Source organism: Lissotriton vulgaris, chromosome 6, assembly GCF_964263255.1.
Source record: "Lissotriton vulgaris chromosome 6, aLisVul1.2, whole genome shotgun sequence".
In the NCBI taxonomy this organism is placed as follows: Eukaryota; Metazoa; Chordata; class Amphibia; order Caudata; family Salamandridae; genus Lissotriton; species Lissotriton vulgaris.
Window position 1 is genome coordinate 1,917,623,120 of NC_141694.1, and position 18,787 is coordinate 1,917,641,906.

Below are 18,787 nucleotides of genomic sequence, written 5' to 3' on the forward strand. Positions count from 1 at the left end.
TTCCTCCATCTGTCTTGGTCAGGCCACGATTCGTGTTCCGTTAGTAAGATCTGCTCCACACCTCCAGGGTCCAACTTGATGCCCAGGTCACCTTGATCCAGCCACCCCAGCACGGAGGGTCCCCTTTCTGATACATAGAGCTTGCAGAGGGCTGACCGACCCCGGAATTCGAACTTCAGTGGTTGGAATCCCGCCATTGGTATACGTTCACCGTTGTACGTGACAGGGCGGATGTCTAACCCTTCCAGTTCCGGGCCTAGTCTTGGTGCGAACTTCTCCTCCCACACGGCCCTCTGGACGATGGTGTACGGCGAACCAGTATCGGCTATAACGCTGATAGTGATTCCTCCTATGGTCATTTCCAACACCGGCTTCATGGATCTTTTTCCATCCACGTTCATGACTTGTCCATCCGCTCCCAGTTCCTGGTCGTATATGCCCAGCACCGTGGCTACCTCCTCCTCCGGTGTCTCCTCCTGTGTGTCGCCGTCCTGGCTGATCAGTCTCACCGTGCTCTTGGAGGCTTTCTTTCTGCACACCTTCTCGAAGTGTCCGATTATTCCACAGTACATGCATTTGGCACGAAACGCCGGGCATTTTTTATCATGCGCTTCATGCGTCCAGTTTCCGCACCTGTAACATGGCTTCCGGCTGGTTCCCGCGTGTCTTCCTGGGGATCCGCCATTACTGCTCCACTTGGCGCCACTCTTTTTTGCTGTCCTTTTCGTCGAGTGGTCCTTTCGGGATTCGTCCTCTTCTACCCTGTTCACCATGGCAGTGGACGTTGTCTCTTTCTTTGTTGCGTCCGCACACCTCCCCGCCAGCTCCGCCCTTTTGACGATGACCATCACTTCTTTCAGGGTGGTTTCTCCACTGGCCCATAGTTTGTCTTGCACGGAGGTGCACGTGGTGTGCATTACCACTTGGTCCTTTATAAACTCCTCCTCCCAGTTGTCGTACTTGCAAGTGGCTGCCAGCCGTTTTAGCGCTGCCACGTACTCCTCTACCGTTTCCCTAGGGCGCTGCCTTCTTTGTTGAAAATTAAACCTGTCCACTGATACACATACCGCTGGTCTAAAGTGTTCGTTCAGGTCATCGATTGCATGAGCGTACACATCATCGTCCGTGTTGTTCCTTTCCTTTGGCACCAGGCTTATGTATACTCTCAACCCTTCGGGGCCTAGGTTCAATAGCAAGATGCGTTTCTTTCTCGATGGTTTGAATGTCTCTTCGCTCTCGTCCTCTAGAACGCCAATGAAGTTGTCGATGTACTCTCTCCAATCCTCCCACTTCATCAACGGCTCACCCGGCCTGGGCAGGAATTGCATCAGTGCTGTTGCATATCCTGTTTGCGCGCTCATTCTTTCACTCTTGATCGTGGGCTGGTGGCTCGTTTGGCCCTTGGGGCTTCCTGGCGCGCTATCTCGTTCCGCTTTGTATGTGTGGTCCTGGGGACCCTCTGCGTCAGTCCCCTCGCTCTTTACCAGGGTATCCAGCTCGTTCGTGACCAGTGGACGCTAACCTTGTTGGTTGACTGCTCGCCTTGCCTTCCTCGACCTCTTGGGGAAGCTTCAGGTTGTTCGGCCCTGCCGCGCTCTTCAGGGTGCTAGCTCGGTGGTTGTCTTGGGTTCACTGCAGGGTTGGGGATCGGCTATCCCACCCTCGTCGCCATTGTAATGTTATTGATCACCCTGCAATGATGACGCTGCAACCTGGTGGTGTTTAAGCTTGTTTATTAAACACTTCTACCTCTGAAGAGCGCCGAGCCTCAACTGGCGCCTAACGGTTAACCGCGCCAAACATTTACGCAGCCGCGTAGCCTGCGCGGGCGCGGCAAGTCACGTGGCTCACGTGACGTGCGTACACTAGAGCGCGCTACTACACACTTGGATCAAAGTGCTGTTTGGCCAGCAGGCAATGCTATGTTTCTTGTCCTTCGCCAATCCTTTACTGGTATTTGCCCAAACCAGTTGCTTATCTGCCTGCATCTAGGTTTAGGCACAATAACTTATTTCATTGTTGTGTTGGTCAATGGAAGGTTGCCACTTTACATTTCGTAAACATTAAGTGCATATAAGAGCAAAATATCTTACAAGACATTATCAGGGATCTCTTTTAATATTTTTAATATTTATCAAAAGTGATAATCGAACATATTGAATCAAACCAAAGGCTGTGGCAGTGGCTGTTAGACAATATGCAAACAAGGGCACTGTGCCTTCACAACGCAGCGTTTAAAACCTGCAACTTTTGTAAGTGGCCAAAAACCCTCACATTGCAAAGTAAACAACTATAAGTACATACATTGAATTGTACAAATTAAACTCTGCAACACACATGCAACCTTTATGCGGCTTCAGCAACATTTAGCTGGAGGGAGGCCTTGCACTAACACAAAACAGTCATTATGTTACATTCAAAACTTTGATTTCTTTGGAGCAGGTGTGACATATCCAGGGCCAGACTGGCCGTAGTGGGCACCGGGCGTTTCCCCGGTGGCCCACCAGGGTGGGGGCCGGTTATGGGCCCTAAGGGATAACCAGCCTTGGCAAGCAGCTCGGCCACACCGCCCGTCGCCCTCCCTCCGGGGGCGGGTCGAGCAGTATGCCTGGGCCGGTTTCGGTTTTGGTTCCCTGAACATATTTACATCGATTACGTAGCACAAGTGAAGTTGGCAGGGGAGCATTAGAGACACAAGGAGTGTTATCCTCATTAGACTGAACCTGCGCAGATTGCACAGAAGGGAATCTTTCAGCAAATTTAGGGTTAATACTTTTGTTGACTAATAAGGTCTATTCGTCTTTATACACTTTAACTGTTTGTGCAAGCATGTCTTTTATGGTTTCCATACATTTGGTGTTACTGTCAATACAATCTTTCAAATTGGCCTGTGTAATTAACTGTTTTGGGATGTTTATGTTACTGTCTACATATTTTGTGACTGACTCTGTCACATTATCAATAGTTTTACCTATTTGCATCAACTCTTCTCTCTGGTCCTGCCTGCATGGGTAATAAAGTAGTCGCCTCACAGAAATGATGCGATGAGATCGCTGCCCACTTTAAAGAAAAGATAGCCAAAATTGTTGGAGGTTTTGAGCCGGGCATGGTCAGTGGTCAGGAGGAATTACCCCAGATTATGACTGAGGAACCCCGGGCAGAAGCAATTTTGTAGCACTTTCCACCTCTTACCAAGGAGCTGTTTTACAGTTGTGCTCAACATGTTTCATCTGGGTCTCCTTTAGATCCCCTCCCTCATAAGAACAGGAAGGAATTTGGGCAAGAACTGTTTCCTTGGATGCACCAAATCTGCTGTCATCATTGGATGATGGGGTGGTACCAGGGGCCTGGAAGCAGGCAGTGGTAACCCCCCTACTCAAGAAACCCTCATTAGATTCCACCAGCCCGGCAAACTTTAGGCCTATGTCCCTCCTGCCATATCCTATAAAAATACTGGAAAAAGTGGTCAGCAAGTCATTATCAGGTTACCTCGAAGAGAATGACTTACTGGACAGGGATCAGTTTGGCTTCCGCCCAGGTCATGGGACGGAAACAGCCCTAGCCACCATATTGGACAATCTGCGAATGCGTGCCGACAATGGTAATTCATCGGTTCTAGTGCTACTAGACATGTTGGCCGCTTTCGACACTGTGAGCCATGAGGTTTTGCTGGGCAGGTTGGAGCGAATGGGGGTGAAAGGCTGAGCACTGAGGTGGCTGCAATCATACATGTCGGAGAGGAATGTCTGACAAAATATCGAAATCAAAAATATCGAAATACAAAAATATCGGAACAAAAATATCGAAGTCAAAAATATAGGAATCCTATCCCTAACAAGGTAAGTACAAAAATATCGAAAAATTAATATCGTAGTACAAAAATATCGAAAATAAAAATATCGTTTTTTTAAATGTATTAATAATAATGTAAAAATAATTATAAAATACATATAATGTTACAAATATTAAATAAAAATATTAAAACATAATTAAAAAATTAAAACTAATACATATACATTTAAAATAAATTAAAAACTTAATAATTTAATGTAATTTTATATTTTTTAATTTCATTTAATTGATTTAATTTAAATTTATTTTATTTTTACCCTGTACGACTGTACCCCAAAAACCCCAAACTGACCCTGAACCCTAAAAACACCCCTTTACCCAAAAACCCAAAACTGACCCTGAACCCTAAAAATACCCCTTTACCCAAAAACTCAAAACTGACCCTGAACCCTAAAAATACCCCTTTACCCAAAAACTGAAAACTGACCCTGAACCCTAAAAATACCCCTTTACCCAAAAACTGAAAACTGACCATGAACCCAAAAAATACCCCTTTACCCAAAAACTGAAAACTGACCCTGAACCCTAAAAATACCCCTTTACCCAAAAACTGAAAACTGACCCTGAACCCTAAAAATACCCCTTTACCCAAAAACTGAAAACTGACCCTGAACCCTAAAAATACCCCTTTACCCAAGAACTGAAAACTGACCCTGAACCCTAAAAATACCCCTTTACCCAAAAACGCAAAACTGACCCTGAACCCTAAAAATACCCCTTTACCCAAAAACCCAAAACTGACCCTGAACCCTAAAAATACTCCTTTACCCAAAATTAATTAATATTATTTAATTACCAATTAATTATTAATTAACAATAACAATAAAGTAAATATATTAGCACATTAGCTGTAATTAATGAAATTTAATAATTAATTATTTTTTCCCAATTAATTAATTAACAATAACAAAAAATTATATATATAAACAAAATTACTTTAATGAATGTAATTAACTAATTAATATTAATTAATTACCAATTAATTATTAATTAAAAATATGTTCAAAATGATATTAATGAATTAACTAATTAATATTAATTAATTACCAATTAATTATTAATTAAAAATATTTACAAACATATATTAATTAATTGATTATTATTAAATTAATTCACACCCTATTCCCCTATAAACCCACAACCCGCTACAGTACTAAAAGACAATATTTATTTAAATTACATTAAAAATTACATAATAAAACATAATAAATACATTATAATATACACAAAATGTATTTAAAAATCGATCTTAGTAACATCGAAATTATTGATTTCGATATTATTGACATCGATATTTCAAACTTCGAAATTACTGATATCATACTAATATCGATATTAAGACTGTCGATATTACTTACCTTCTATATTATGTCCCATCGATATTTAAACTTCGATATAATTGTATTTCAAAATTTAAATCTCGATATTTTGTCTGTGTACCGTCGGAGAGATATCAGGTGGTAACTATGACCCCGTTTACCTCCACCAAGTCCTTTGTACGACATGGGGTGCCACAGGGCTCGGCAATGAGCCCCATTCTCTTCAATATATATCTACGCCCGCTGATCCCCATCATAAAGTCATTTGGGGCTGACCTGGTAAACTATGCTGACGACACCCAACTGGTGTTTTCCTAGGAGGGAAAGCAGGCAGTGACCATGGAGATCTTTGAGGAATGTATGTGTCAAACTGCAAGCTGGCTTAAAGAAAACTCTTTGCAGTTTAATAGAGGGAAGACAGAGGTGGTGTACTGCTCCAGTGGTAAAAGGTTACAGCATCTGCCGCTGGAGTTTAAACTCACTCCAAGAGACGACCCCCTAGCTCCAGTTAAGACCGTGCGCAATCGTGGTATCCTGGTTGCCGATGACCTTCAAATGGCATCACAGGCCAATAAAACGGTCAGTGCCTGCTTTGCCCCATTGAAGGCACTGCGACAGATACTTCCCCTGCTGCCTGAGGGAACAAGACCGTTGGTAGTCAGGAGTATAATTCTATGTAGACTGGACTACTGCAACTCCCTGTATCTGGAGCTCCCCAATACATTCTGCAGGGATTGCAGAGGGTCCAGTCCGTAGCGGCAACGCTGGCATTAAACAGGCAACGCAGATCCTCCACTAGTCGGGTTTTGAGAGATCTCCATTGGCTCCCCATTAGGGAGAGGATCTGTTTTAAATCACTGTGTATGGTGTTTAGAGCAGTGCACGGAACGGGCCCGATCCCTATGCAGGAGAGATTTACATGGTAGAAGACAGCAAGACATCTCCGTTTGTCTAGTGCCTTTCTGGTAACTACGGCCAAATGTAAGAAATCCAGGACGGGAGGTAGGGCCTTCGGCGTAGTGGCTGCATGCCTTTGGAACGACCTTCCTCTGAGCATTGGATAGGTGACTTCCCTTTTAAGTTTCTGAAAGAGCCTGAAAACCTGGCTTTTCCCTAAGAACTGAGAACGGTGTTCTCACTGATAATCTGGCTCACTGCCCGCTGTCATTATAGGCTAAGTGGCAGCGCCAGGATGCCCTTGGGGTGACAGTAGCGCTATATAAGCTCTGCATACATGCATACATACATACTCATGCAATGTGGACAAGCTGCTCACATGAGAGGCGATGTGGTATTTTTTCATTGCAACTGTGTGTCCATGTATGAAACGATTAATTAATTCCATCAATCGACACTGCTGATCAGTATTTTGGACTAATTTCTCCAGACTCTCTAAAACAGTGACCACATTCATTTCGTTGTCCATTTGACCCTCCACACCCTTTTCAATCCTCTCAATCATTCCAAACAGTTGACTCCTTCTGCCTGTTCTGCCCATGTCACCAGTGTCACCCATTCCACAGTCAGATTTCCTTGACCCTTTCTACCCTTTGCACTACGAGGATCCCTTAGCCGCCTCACATTCCTTTCAGCTTTCTGACTTATTTCACTAATTTCACCCACTACACCTTCACATTGTGTAAAATTTCAACAAGGTCTTTAGTGTCACGTTCGCCACCATTCCTTACAGGGTATGCGTCTCGCACTATATCCACTTCTCCACTATCACCACACTCTGGCACTATTATTTCATTCTCAAAGTCTACAACATCCTGTACATTCCACAGAACTGTGGTACTTGACCAAAGATCTCCCTCTGTGTCTCTGACTTCCAACATCTTAACTTCATTTCATGTAACAAATGTCAGATTCACTGCTCTGTTGAGGACCAGCTTACAAGAATGCTTGCCCGGGCCGGACTTCCTGCCCGATGCCGATCTGGCCTCTGAGTGGCGCACGAGTTGCAAAAATATGTAGAAGCAAGTTAACAAGAAAGTTAGTAAAATGAAAGCTTTTGAAGAGTGTTTAAATGTATGTAGATGTGTGTGAAATGTGTGTCAAATGTTTTTGCATAATTATGAGGAATGTCTGAAAATCATATGAAATGATGCATAGTTGCATGAAATGCAAGACCGGCATTTGGCGGTTTAGTGTAGCCAGAGCCCCCGAATTATGTGGCAGGTGAGGGCCAAATTTTGCAGCAGGTTAAGTACATTATGTGGCCAGAATAGGCCAATTATGCATGCATAATACGGCACATTTTGTAATAGTATTGCCTCATTATTTTGTCATTTTTAGGTCGCGTCCTACACAACGCACATGCGTTGCATAGGGGGGGGACTTAATGCCATCAGCACCGCGTTTTCAGTAAAGAAGTGCACGCGTTGTATTGCTTGCAATGCAACGCGTGCACATCTTGTCGATTTCCTTTCTTGGAGTGCGCGATGCCATATGGTGGCGCCATATGGTCGCATGCTCCCGAAAGGAAATCGGCCATGCCCCCTCCCCCTGCTTGCCACTTTCACTGCCACGCTGCTTTACTGCCGCGCGGCCAATGCATGTTTTGACATATTACTGACTCAATACACACTGGAGGATGTTGGTGCCTGCTTATTTTATCTTGTCAGTATTTTTTCCCATGCCACAATCTCTTTCCCTGGCTCAGCACCGTTCGTCTGAACCTCTTCCAGGGCTACTGTCGTTCATGCTGACCATTGCGTTGCACTGTACAGCCCGCCCTTTACCTTTTTCATTATCATTTCTCGATTATTTAAATAGACTGTGTTTGACTTGCCTTAGCCTAAATGTGTTTTTTTAAGTCTAGTTACTTTTTGTTTTCACTGCCATTTCTGGCTGATGAGTTACTTTCTATCTGTTTATGTTTCATGTATAACTTAGGTATGCACACATATCTTGACATGTCTATTGTAAGGCACTCTGACGCGTTTGGAGTAATGACTGCGCTACATAAAATTGCAGAAATGAATGTATATAATATCGCTTGGGGGTGGGCTGCTGTGCGTGGCTCCTGCTGCGGTTTATGTTGCCTGTGAGCAGCTTTCGAGGTACAAATGAAAGACAGGCAGCATCTTCTGTGCCTGTGTGTGTTCGACTCTGAGACGTCTCAGCCCCCAGATCCGAGAGGAGCCGGTCTTTAAACAGGCATTTATCTCAAGAGTCAGAAGGGAGAGAAGTAACATTTATTCTTTTACGCATTTATGGTAATTATGCTGAAGCATTTACATTTAAGGCATGTTATTGCACGGTGAATTATTTGATTGCTCTGATGGTTCTGACATATTTTCCCTATGTGGCGGTTGGCATTGAGCCCAAATTATCCTTATCATTTTGAACCGGTAGAATGTGAAGCCAGTAGCCCGGAGGGGCCACATGTTTGAACCGCGGCAGGGCCCAGTCAGTCTTTCATCTTTCCATAATCGATACAATAAGAACCATTTAATTGGCGATTAATAGTACCTGTCATTTTCCAGCAGAGAGATAATCCATTGAGCTGTGTGCTGCATGATTGAATAAGTTAGAAGCAGAAATGGCTGTCTTCTGGTGCCCAAGATGTGTTCTTTGTCTGCTGGTTTGTTTTACTCTCCCCTGGTAGATGACAGTGGCAGGGATCAAAGGGTGGTGGCATGACAGAGCCTTACATGGAGATACCTGATCAAAAGGCTTTGGATTGAGGCTGTCTGCATCGAGCAGAAATGAAACATTCTAGGAGTGAGTCATGTCTGTTAAAGGACACATAAGTGTCCATCACTAGTGTATCATCTCCAGCCACCTCGAGGAAAGGGGAGAACTTGGGTGCAATCATGTACCCGAAATAAAGGTGCTGTTTACCCCACTGGAATGCTCCACTACAGTCGCAGCCTGAGCATGTGAGCATGGTGGGGAAAGGGACAAATGACGGAATAAGGAAAATAAATAAATAAAACCACTCGCTGCATCGCCGATTCGGCGAAACGGCGAGAGCAAGATACGTGGTTTTATTTCTTTATTTCTTTATTTTCCCTATTATGTCGTTTTCCACTTCCTCCCCCGCACCTCAGTCCTGCCTCACCGTGCTTACCTGACCAAGCCGCCACTGCTCCACAGTATCCTTCCGCCATAAGAGGCCCTCCTAAAGGCATAGGGAAAGTGGGCAACTGCCATGCAGATCGCCCAACTTCTTAAGGACCCCTTGGGGGGAATTTGCTTTTTAACTGATCTCTGTCCCTATCTTAACCTCAATACTCACAGCTTCTCTCTGTTTTTAGTGATCTTTGGGGTGTTTTTGGCCTCTCAAAAAGACCTATTCAGCTCTGTTTGTGTGGCCTTCTCCATAAGATTCCACCACATCACGAGAATACTCTGCAGTATCCTTCCTCTGTCAAATCCCCCCACAGGGTCTTCCTGACATGAGAGTAACACTCTGTATCCTTCCTCCACAAGAGTCCCCTGCCGGGGATCACTGAAATAATATCGAGGGACAAAATATCGACTAGCAAAAATATCGTTGACAAAATATCGACAGTCAAAATATCGAGTTTGTATCTACAAACAGGTAAGTACAAAAATATCGAGTACAAAATATCGTTTACAATAATATAGTTGTAAAAAATATCGACTTTATTAAAAACAGTGTTAAATTAAATTAATATTCAAATTTAATTACTAAAATATACTTAAAAATACTTAAATTATCTTATAATAATTAAATAAGAAATGAAAATAATAAAAAAAAATTTACAATCTTATTTGTTAAAACATATATATATAGTAACATACTATAATTAAATAAAATACTATTATATTACCGTACGATACCAGAAGTGTAAAAAATACTATTCCCACTCCAAAGAGTGCAAGTGTAGGGAAAGCGTTGGATAGCGTAGGGGTTAAAATTACTATTCCCACTCCAGTGGGTGCAACAGTAGGGAAAACTGACCCTGAACCCAAAGAATACCCCTTTACCCAAGAACTGAAAACTGACCCTTAACCCTAAAAATACCCCTTTACCCAAAAACCCAAAACTGACCCTGAACCCTAAAAATACCCCTCTACCCAAAAACTGAAAACTGACCCTGAACCCAAAAAATACCCCTTTACCCAAGAACTGAAAACTGACCCTGAACCCTAAAAATACCCCTTTACCCAAAAACTGAAAACTGACCCTGAACCCTAAAAATACCCCTTTACCCAAAAACTGAAAACTGACCCTGAACCCTAAAAATACCCCTTTACCCAAAAACTGAAAACTGACCCTGTACCCTAAAAATACCCCTTTACCCAAAAACTGAAAACTGACCCTGTACCCTAAAAATACCCCTTTACCCAAAAACTGAAAACTGACCCTGAACCCTAAAAATACTCATTTACCCAAAATTAATTAATATTATTTAATTACCAATTAATTATTAATTAACAATAACAATAAAGTAAATATATTAGCACATTAGCAGTAATTAATTGAATTTAATAATTAATATAATTTTTTCCCAATTAATTAATTAACAATAACTAAAAATTATATATATAAATAAATTACTCTAATTAATGTAATTAACTAATTAATATTATTTAATTACCAATTAATTACTAATTAAAATATGTACAAAATTATATTAATTAATTAACTAATTAATATTAATTAATTACCAATTACTTATTAATTAAAAATATTTACAAACATATATTAATTAATTAATTACTATTAAATTACTCCCCACTCTTATATCCTATTAACCCAACATCCCGCTCCTAAACATTAACTACAATTTATATTACTATTAATAATTTTTTTTTTTAACCTTTTTTCTACATATTATCTATATTTTTTACTTTGACTATTTATCAATATTTTGTCTTGTCAATTTTTTTAGTCGATATTTTTGTACTCGATATTTTTTTATCATTATTTTATTCAATATTTTGACCAACGATATTTTTGTTATTGATATTTTATTGTTGTCGATATTTTTAACTCGATATTTTGTCCATTCGATATTTTGGAGTCGATATTTTGTCTGTGCACCCCCTGCCGGGTCTTTGCACCATCAGAATATTGCCCAGTAGCCTTCCTCCATAAGATTGCACCGCAGGATCTTTACACCATCAGAATACTATGCAGCCCTCAATCAGTTTCCACCTCACCCTGAGAATACTGCATAGTATCCTTCCTCCATAAGATACCCCCTCAGGGTCTTTACAGCAAGGGATTATTACGCATTCCTGGCACTGCCTACCAGCAGCAAGACAAATGTGTTACACTGCACTCCATCTCTTACCTGGTGACCAATGCAACAGGAGCAATATTTCAGCAACCAAGGCCGGTTCCTGGTGAAACCCTCACTAGAACAACCTGCATTGGCAGGAACTCTCTCTACAAACATGTAAACTCTGCCACTCTCCGCCATCAGTACGAATAATCAGCAATCACATGGAACTCAGAAAAGCAATAATAGTCTGGCTGTTCCCTAGGACAGAATGCACCAGGCTGAGCTCTCAAGAAAACTGGGAATCTCTCTTTCATGCAGTTTCACTTTGGTCTTTAATGCATAAACGCTGCTATAAGACTGCAGAAGAGGTCTCGTCTTGGGACCTTATAAGTGTTTAGTTATCCAGCACAATATCCTTAGTGCAACATCATCAACTGTTGCATGGCAAAAACATTTATAAGGTCCCAAAGGCAAGACCTATTGGCTATGCCAATGCTTGTTAAACTTGGTAACACTCTCTGGGCATTGGTTGCACCTCATTAATACCGAAATCAGAAACTTAGCCATTAAGGGAACAGGGATTCCACAACACATGTATGAAAAAACCCTCTATCCAGAAAGAAAATATTCTTAGCTTGAGGCCCCTCACCCACCAGGGATACCCCCCGGTGGCATGCTTCATCATTGGGTCATCTCAAACCACTGCAGACTGAGGCGTGCTACGACTTGCAAACTAAGTGGGAGCACTTTTTTTTTTATGTGTTGTGCAGTATTCCGAATTGTGTGGCACTGTATTCAGTAAGGCGGGTGAACCTAACCTTAACCTTAACCTCCACCGCCCCCGTTTTTGATTGTACCTCATTAATACCAGTTTAACATCCTCAGGCAACAGAAAGGTGACCAGTCCAGCTTTTTAAAGTGCCTCCCATTGTGAGGGAAAAGCAACAAGAGTATAACCCGTAGACCAGATTGAGATCTGGGTGTACATATGTATAAAACAACAATATCTCAATTGGATTCACTTGTGCAACAGATGTATTTGTTTGTACAAGACATTACAAACGATCTGGACAGTAAAGAAAGAGAGACTCAGAATTTCATCAAAACAGTCAGAAAATTAATAACAAAAAGCAAAAAAACAACAGTTAGGAGAACAGCACTTGAGGCATATAATGCTGTGGCAACCCAAAGGGGATTTGTGCACTACGTTATAGTGAGACAAACGGTGACGGCGCGAGTGACATATGGGTGAAAACAGAGAAGGGCGCAAAGTGACAAAATTGAAAGCAATATATACAAAGTTGTTGGTTCCTCCTTGAAGAATGAGTAATTGTTATTAAATTGGGAACTACATAAGATGTTGCGCCCTGAGTTGCGTTGTGGTGCGGGTCGATGGGGTTTCGATCTTATTGATTTAGGATCTTCATCAGGACCGGGTTGCTAATTAACGAGAGTGCTGTAAGGAAATGAAGGGAAAGGTAAGGGGTCGGTGGGGGTGAGAGCTACGAGGTGCGTCAACGACGGGAGGAAGGGGGGGCGGGGTAAGTGAAATGGTCGCAGGCTGGTGGGGTAGTAGATGACAGGGGCGGTAGGTCGAAACAATTGTTGATGAGGGTGGGCGTGGAAACAGTGCAAAAGGTTGTGGGGCGGGGGAAAAGAAGAGGAAAAAAGGGGGGACGGGAAAAGAGGGGGTGGGGGAACGTTGGGTGGGGCGGGGAAAAAATGGAAGAGGAAAAATGGGGGGACGGGAAAAGGGGGGAGGGGGGACAGTGGGTGCTGGGGTAAGGGAAAAGGAAAAGAGGTAGGGGTGTGGGTTGCAATTGCGGGGGTAGTGAGTTAGGATCCCGGCTGGAAGACAGCAGAGAAATAAACACAGGTAAATGCTGGTCCAGATACGGATTCCCGTTCTGGTGAGGTGTGATGGGTAAGTTGGTGTGTGGTGGAGAATATCTGGGTGATCCAAGGTAGGATGACTGAATGGGGGAAGGAACGGAGGGTACGAGGAAACAGAATATTGAGGGAGAAGATCTAAAGCAGAGTAGTATGAATGCAGCGGATTGATTCACTTACATGATGATGCAGGCACAAAAACTGAGCCCCGTTATGGCCTGAGAAGGAGCGGAGGTTGAGGTTCCGTGACGATTTGAACCCGTGTTTTCAACATTGTCGCAAATACATAATTTTGGTATCAGTAAACCGCAAATGATCCATTTAGCATATCCTGGTGTTTTCGCTATGCTACGAGCAAGAGCACTCCTGTTATGACCATATTTCTGATTCACCCATGGCATCCATCTTAGATCACGGCAGCCATTTTGTATTCTTGCCCTCACATAGTCAATGGACACGCAGTGACCTCTTTTACTTAAGGACACGTAAGCTTTAGCCGGCGATTCACCTTGCTAGTGACACGTGTACCTTAGGACAGAAAACGCCATGGCTGCATGACTCGACAGAAGCTGCCTCCTCTGCCTGAGGGCCAGTCCTGCTATACTGGTTCTTGTGTTCGTTGGCCTGATCATGATTAGGCGGCCGAAGCCAGTAGCCTTGCCCATTTATGACCCACAAACATCTCTTATCCTGCTTTTCTATCTTCTGCACCTGGCTCTGCTCCTTTCCTTCCGGGCCTTTATTAGGGGGAGGTAACGAAATTTACGATGAGGCGGTCCGGCTATTGAATGAAAAGTTGACATTTGATTATGATGGAACAGTGAGAACCCCTCGTTCGTAATGTTTTGACATCAGATATTGTTGACGATTCTTGTGTAACGCCAAATATTTATTGTTTAGGACATGAAGGTTTAGAAATGTACGAGCATGTAAAGAATTTGCCCCAAGCTGAAAATTTAGTATTTAAGGAGCAACCCACTTTGTACAAATCGAACAGGCTCCTAGAATCTGCCTGTGTGTAGTTTCTGTGACTACTGTGTCCCTGCAGTAATAAACCTTTGGTCTTTGACGCCACCATCGAGAAGCCCGTGTTTCTGTTTATTTGTGCACCGAGACAGGTAGAACTCAGGGGTCTTCGGGTGTTGTCCCTGACACCTCTGGACGGAACCAAAAAGTCCAGAACTCCAATTGGCGCCCAACGTTGGGCGACGTCATTCGGTACCGGTCCAAAAGCCTGAAGAGTTCGAGAAGCTTCGTGTGAAGATTCCGGAGGGAGGCGCCCCACTTCATCGATCCCGGCATATCGCAAAAGTGGCCCGACGTTCTCTTCCACGAGGGTTCCCGTTCGGACGGCTGCAGTGGTCCGTTGCCTTGACTGTCGCCCTGTCTTGGACCCGAGGTGCAGACCTTAGTACGGCGAGACAAGACGGGGTTCTCCTTGGTGATGTCTTCAGTGCCTCAGTTAAGTATTAAGTGGTTGCTAGTTGGTTACTTCGTAAGGGTTTGGATAATCCTTTTAGTTCTTGATTTGGTTTGGTTTCGTAAGATTATCACTGGTTGTTCTAGTTAGGATAATCATTTGGTTTAGTTTGGGTATCGATACATTTGTTCGCTTTGGTAGGCCTAAGTTCTTGGTTCGAGCGCGCGCACCTTTGTTTGTGTTTTGTTTGTTCTGTGTTCCGGATTATAAAATGGTAAGTCAGAAAAATTGTATGTTGTCGTGTTTTGGTTGCAACAGTGATTCCCGGTTGGAGGACTCATGTCTGGTTCCTCCGATTGGAACTCCTCTTTATGATCTGTATTGTAAGTTTGGTGTGGGTCCTATATCTTATAACGAGGTATGGATCCGCTATACAGAGAAAGACGGTGTCCTTAGTTGGCCACTACATGGTAGTTTCGAACCTGAAATTCTCGATAATCTAGAAATTAAATTATTTAAGAAGAAAGCCCGGCCGGCAATGTTTGATTCTTTCCGTTATTGGCGAAAAGAATTCAAACAGAGAGAAACTAAAAAGTTGAAGAAAGAACAGAAAGAACAAGAGTTGACTTTAGAACAGTCTGCCAAGCAGCTGCAACTCAACGAGTCTGAGAAAGCGATGGAGGTGGCCAATAGAGAGCGTAATTTAGCGATAGACAAGTGCTATCCTGCCTTGCCATCGAGTACAGCTAAGATAATAGAGGACCCCGAAAAGGATCCCCTGCTGTCTTACTTGTTAAGGTCACCCCCACCGTATGCACAGGGTGCTACAGCTCCACCTTTACCGAATGTTCAATTACCGGTTGCTGGACAGCCTGGTATTCCTGCTCCTGCTCCCTTGAATCAAGCTCCTGTACTTCCTGTGGTCAATGTTAATGTTCCTCCGGCACCCCCTCTTCCTGCTCCTTTGCCTATACCTGCTCCGCTTATGCCTGTTGTTTCACAAGTTGTTTCGCCTGCTACTCCTACTGTTCCTGTTCTATCTGTTCCGACTGCTACTCTATTTTCGGCTTCTGCTAGCATTATGACTCCGCTTTCTGTTCGTCGGAGAATCACTGACTCTGTCTCTAATATTCTATCTCCCTTCTATAAAACTTTGATTAAGACTCCTGCTTCTGACTCCGTTCAGAGACGTAGTCAGCTTCCCAGTACTGAAGAACGGGGAATACTAGATTCCACAGCTCTTAGATGGATTTCGAAAAGTGGAAGATATACTGTAAGAGATGTATTAGATACATTTATGCAATGGAATGAACCGACACAGCGATATGTGTTTGATGAAATGTGCTCCCTTTTGCGTGAGGAATTGGAAGAGGATGACTCTGAATCAATTCTAGACTAATTAATTCATGTTCAGAAAGAATTTGCTGCAGGTATGATAGTTGGTCAGAATATAAAGGAAGCGATGGAACTGATTTTAAGTTATAGGAAAGATCCATCCCTTCGTTCACCAAGAGAGTTAGAGAAAGGTAGTGCAAAACAAGGTCGCCAATATCCTATGAGGGAGGTTCCTCCAATTTGGCGCGAAGCTGTGCCAGCTGATGTGAACCGTGGTATTGCAGCCGCTCCGGCCCAATTCCAGAGAGTGTGGATACACATTCCGTGGAAGCGAGCTGAAGTGTTAGCAGTGAAACAGGCCTTGCCAGATCCGCGTAAAAATCCAGCCGGATACTACAAAGAATTAGCGCAGACAGTTGAAGCTTGCGTAATGAATTTAGCGGACATTGACATGCTATTTGGGAATGTAGTACCGCAACCAATTTGGGCTAAAATTCGTAAAGAAAATCATCCAGTTGCCCTAGGTGGTGATTGGGCAGCTATAATAGCGGCAGATGGTCAACAAATAGGTGGTTCTAAACCCGAACCTCTAATTGCTGATTTGCCCGGCAGAATAATCGATTTAATGAAAACTCTGATGCCAGCATTGCGTGTTAACTGGGACAAGTTGTCCACATGCAGGCAGAAGAAGGACGAAAGTGTTTCCGACTTTTTCACAAGGTTTGAAGAAACTTTCGTAGATCACAGTGGTCAGGATATGAGCACGGAAGGAGGACAGAGACTATTTGTCGATAAATTTGTACACAATCTGTTACCAGAGCTCAGTAATAAATTGAAAAATTCTGAAAGTGCGTGGGCTGTCTCTACGACTGCACAAATACTTGCAACTGCCCAGTACTATGAAAATAGGGATAAAGAAGAGAAGGAAAAGTCAGATAAGAAAACGAAAGATTTAAAAACTAAAGTTCTTTTGCAGCAAGCATATCCGCCACGCACGAATCAGACTAACACGCAGCAAGGGCCATATCAGAGGACAGATTATGGTTCTCAGAGACCGCAATATCAATGGAATCAGTGTGCTTACTGCAAGAAGGAAGGTCATTACAAGAATGAGTGTCCAGTATTAGCACAAAATAATGCTGCAGCAGCTCAGAGAGGTTGTGGTGGTTCTACGCAAAGTTCTAGAGGTCGAGGACGAGGCGCTATGCCTCCACAGACGAATGATCGCCCTTCTAATTATTTTGGTCAGCGAAATGGACAATCACCCCAACCAAATAGATCTCAACAGTATCACGTTGAAGACTACTGTGAAGTTAGTGAGGAATTCCAGCAAAATGAGTACTAGGACAGCCATGGACAAAGAGAGGGAGTAGTATCAGTTCCAGTAGATCAGAGTGGGCCTTATGTCGCAGTAGCAACATCAGGTGTAGTCGAACCGTTTCTGTTGGATACTGGTGCCGCAAAAAGTTCTATCATACATGCGAAACTCCCTGGTGCACCTTTGTCTGGCTTAACAAATGTTTCTGTAGGTTTTTCAGGCGCCCCTGTTTACAACCCCGTATCTGGTCCTTTGTCTATTTCTATTGGACCCCGTCAATTGAAAGCTCCCTTGATTTTGACGACTGGTTGTAATGAAAATCTGCTTGATTTAGACTTGTTGAAACGCCTGTATGCGACTCTGTACTGTTCTCCTTCAGGAGTACAGCTTACATTGGGCAAGAGAATCATCTCTCCGATGTACTTGTCAATGGATGCGCTCCCACCAGAGCTGCGTTCACTCCCTGATACTCTTTGGGCGACTGGTCCCAACGATGTAGGCCTTTTAGAAATTCCACCATATGTAGTCACTTTGAAAGCGAATGTCAAATTTCCACGAATCCCACAATACAAGATTTCTAGTGAAGGTGAACGTGCGCTTTTATTGATTGTGCAAGATTTGATCAAGAAAGATGTAGTGGAAGAAACTAGAGGAAATGTCTGTAACAGTCCTGTATTGCCAATTCTGAAACGCACTGATCCTTCAAAGCCTCCAGTCTATAGGTTTGTAATTGATCTTAGAGAGGTTAACAAAATTGTAATTCCACAGTTTCCTGTGGTTCCAGACATCACTGCATTGTTAACGTTGATTCCTGCTACAGCCACATGGTTTTCAGTTATCGACTTGAAGAATGCCTTTTTCAGCATTCCGATAGCCGAGGAAAGCAGAGATATTTTCGCCTTCTCTTTAGGAGGTCGAAACTTCAGGTTTAAACGTGCTCCACAAGGCTATTGTGAGAGCCCGTCCATTTACAGTCAGGCATTAAAAAGTCAGTTAGATTCCTTTGTACTTCCTCCTGGTTCTGCTTTAGTACAATATGTCGATGATCTTCTAGTGGCTGCCGATGACAAGGAAACGTGCAAAGCAGCTACAATTTCCTTATTGCATCATTTGTCCAGTTTGAATCACAAGGTGTCACCTTCAAAAATGCAATTCTGTTGTCAAGAAGTGACCTACCTAGGTCATCTCTTGTCAAAGGAGGGAAGAAGGTTGACCCCAGAGAGAATAAAAGCAATTACGCAGATGAATGTTCCTAGCACACAGAGAGAAGTGCGTGCCTTTTTAGGTATTACCTCATACTGTAGGCAATGGATCCCAAATTTTTCTCTTTTGGCAAAACCATTGGTGGCCTTGACTGGGAAAGGTGTTCCGAGTCCGGTGCCATGGTCTGCCGAATGTCAGGAGAGTTTTTCTGAGTTATGAAATGCACTGTGTTCAGCTCCTGTGT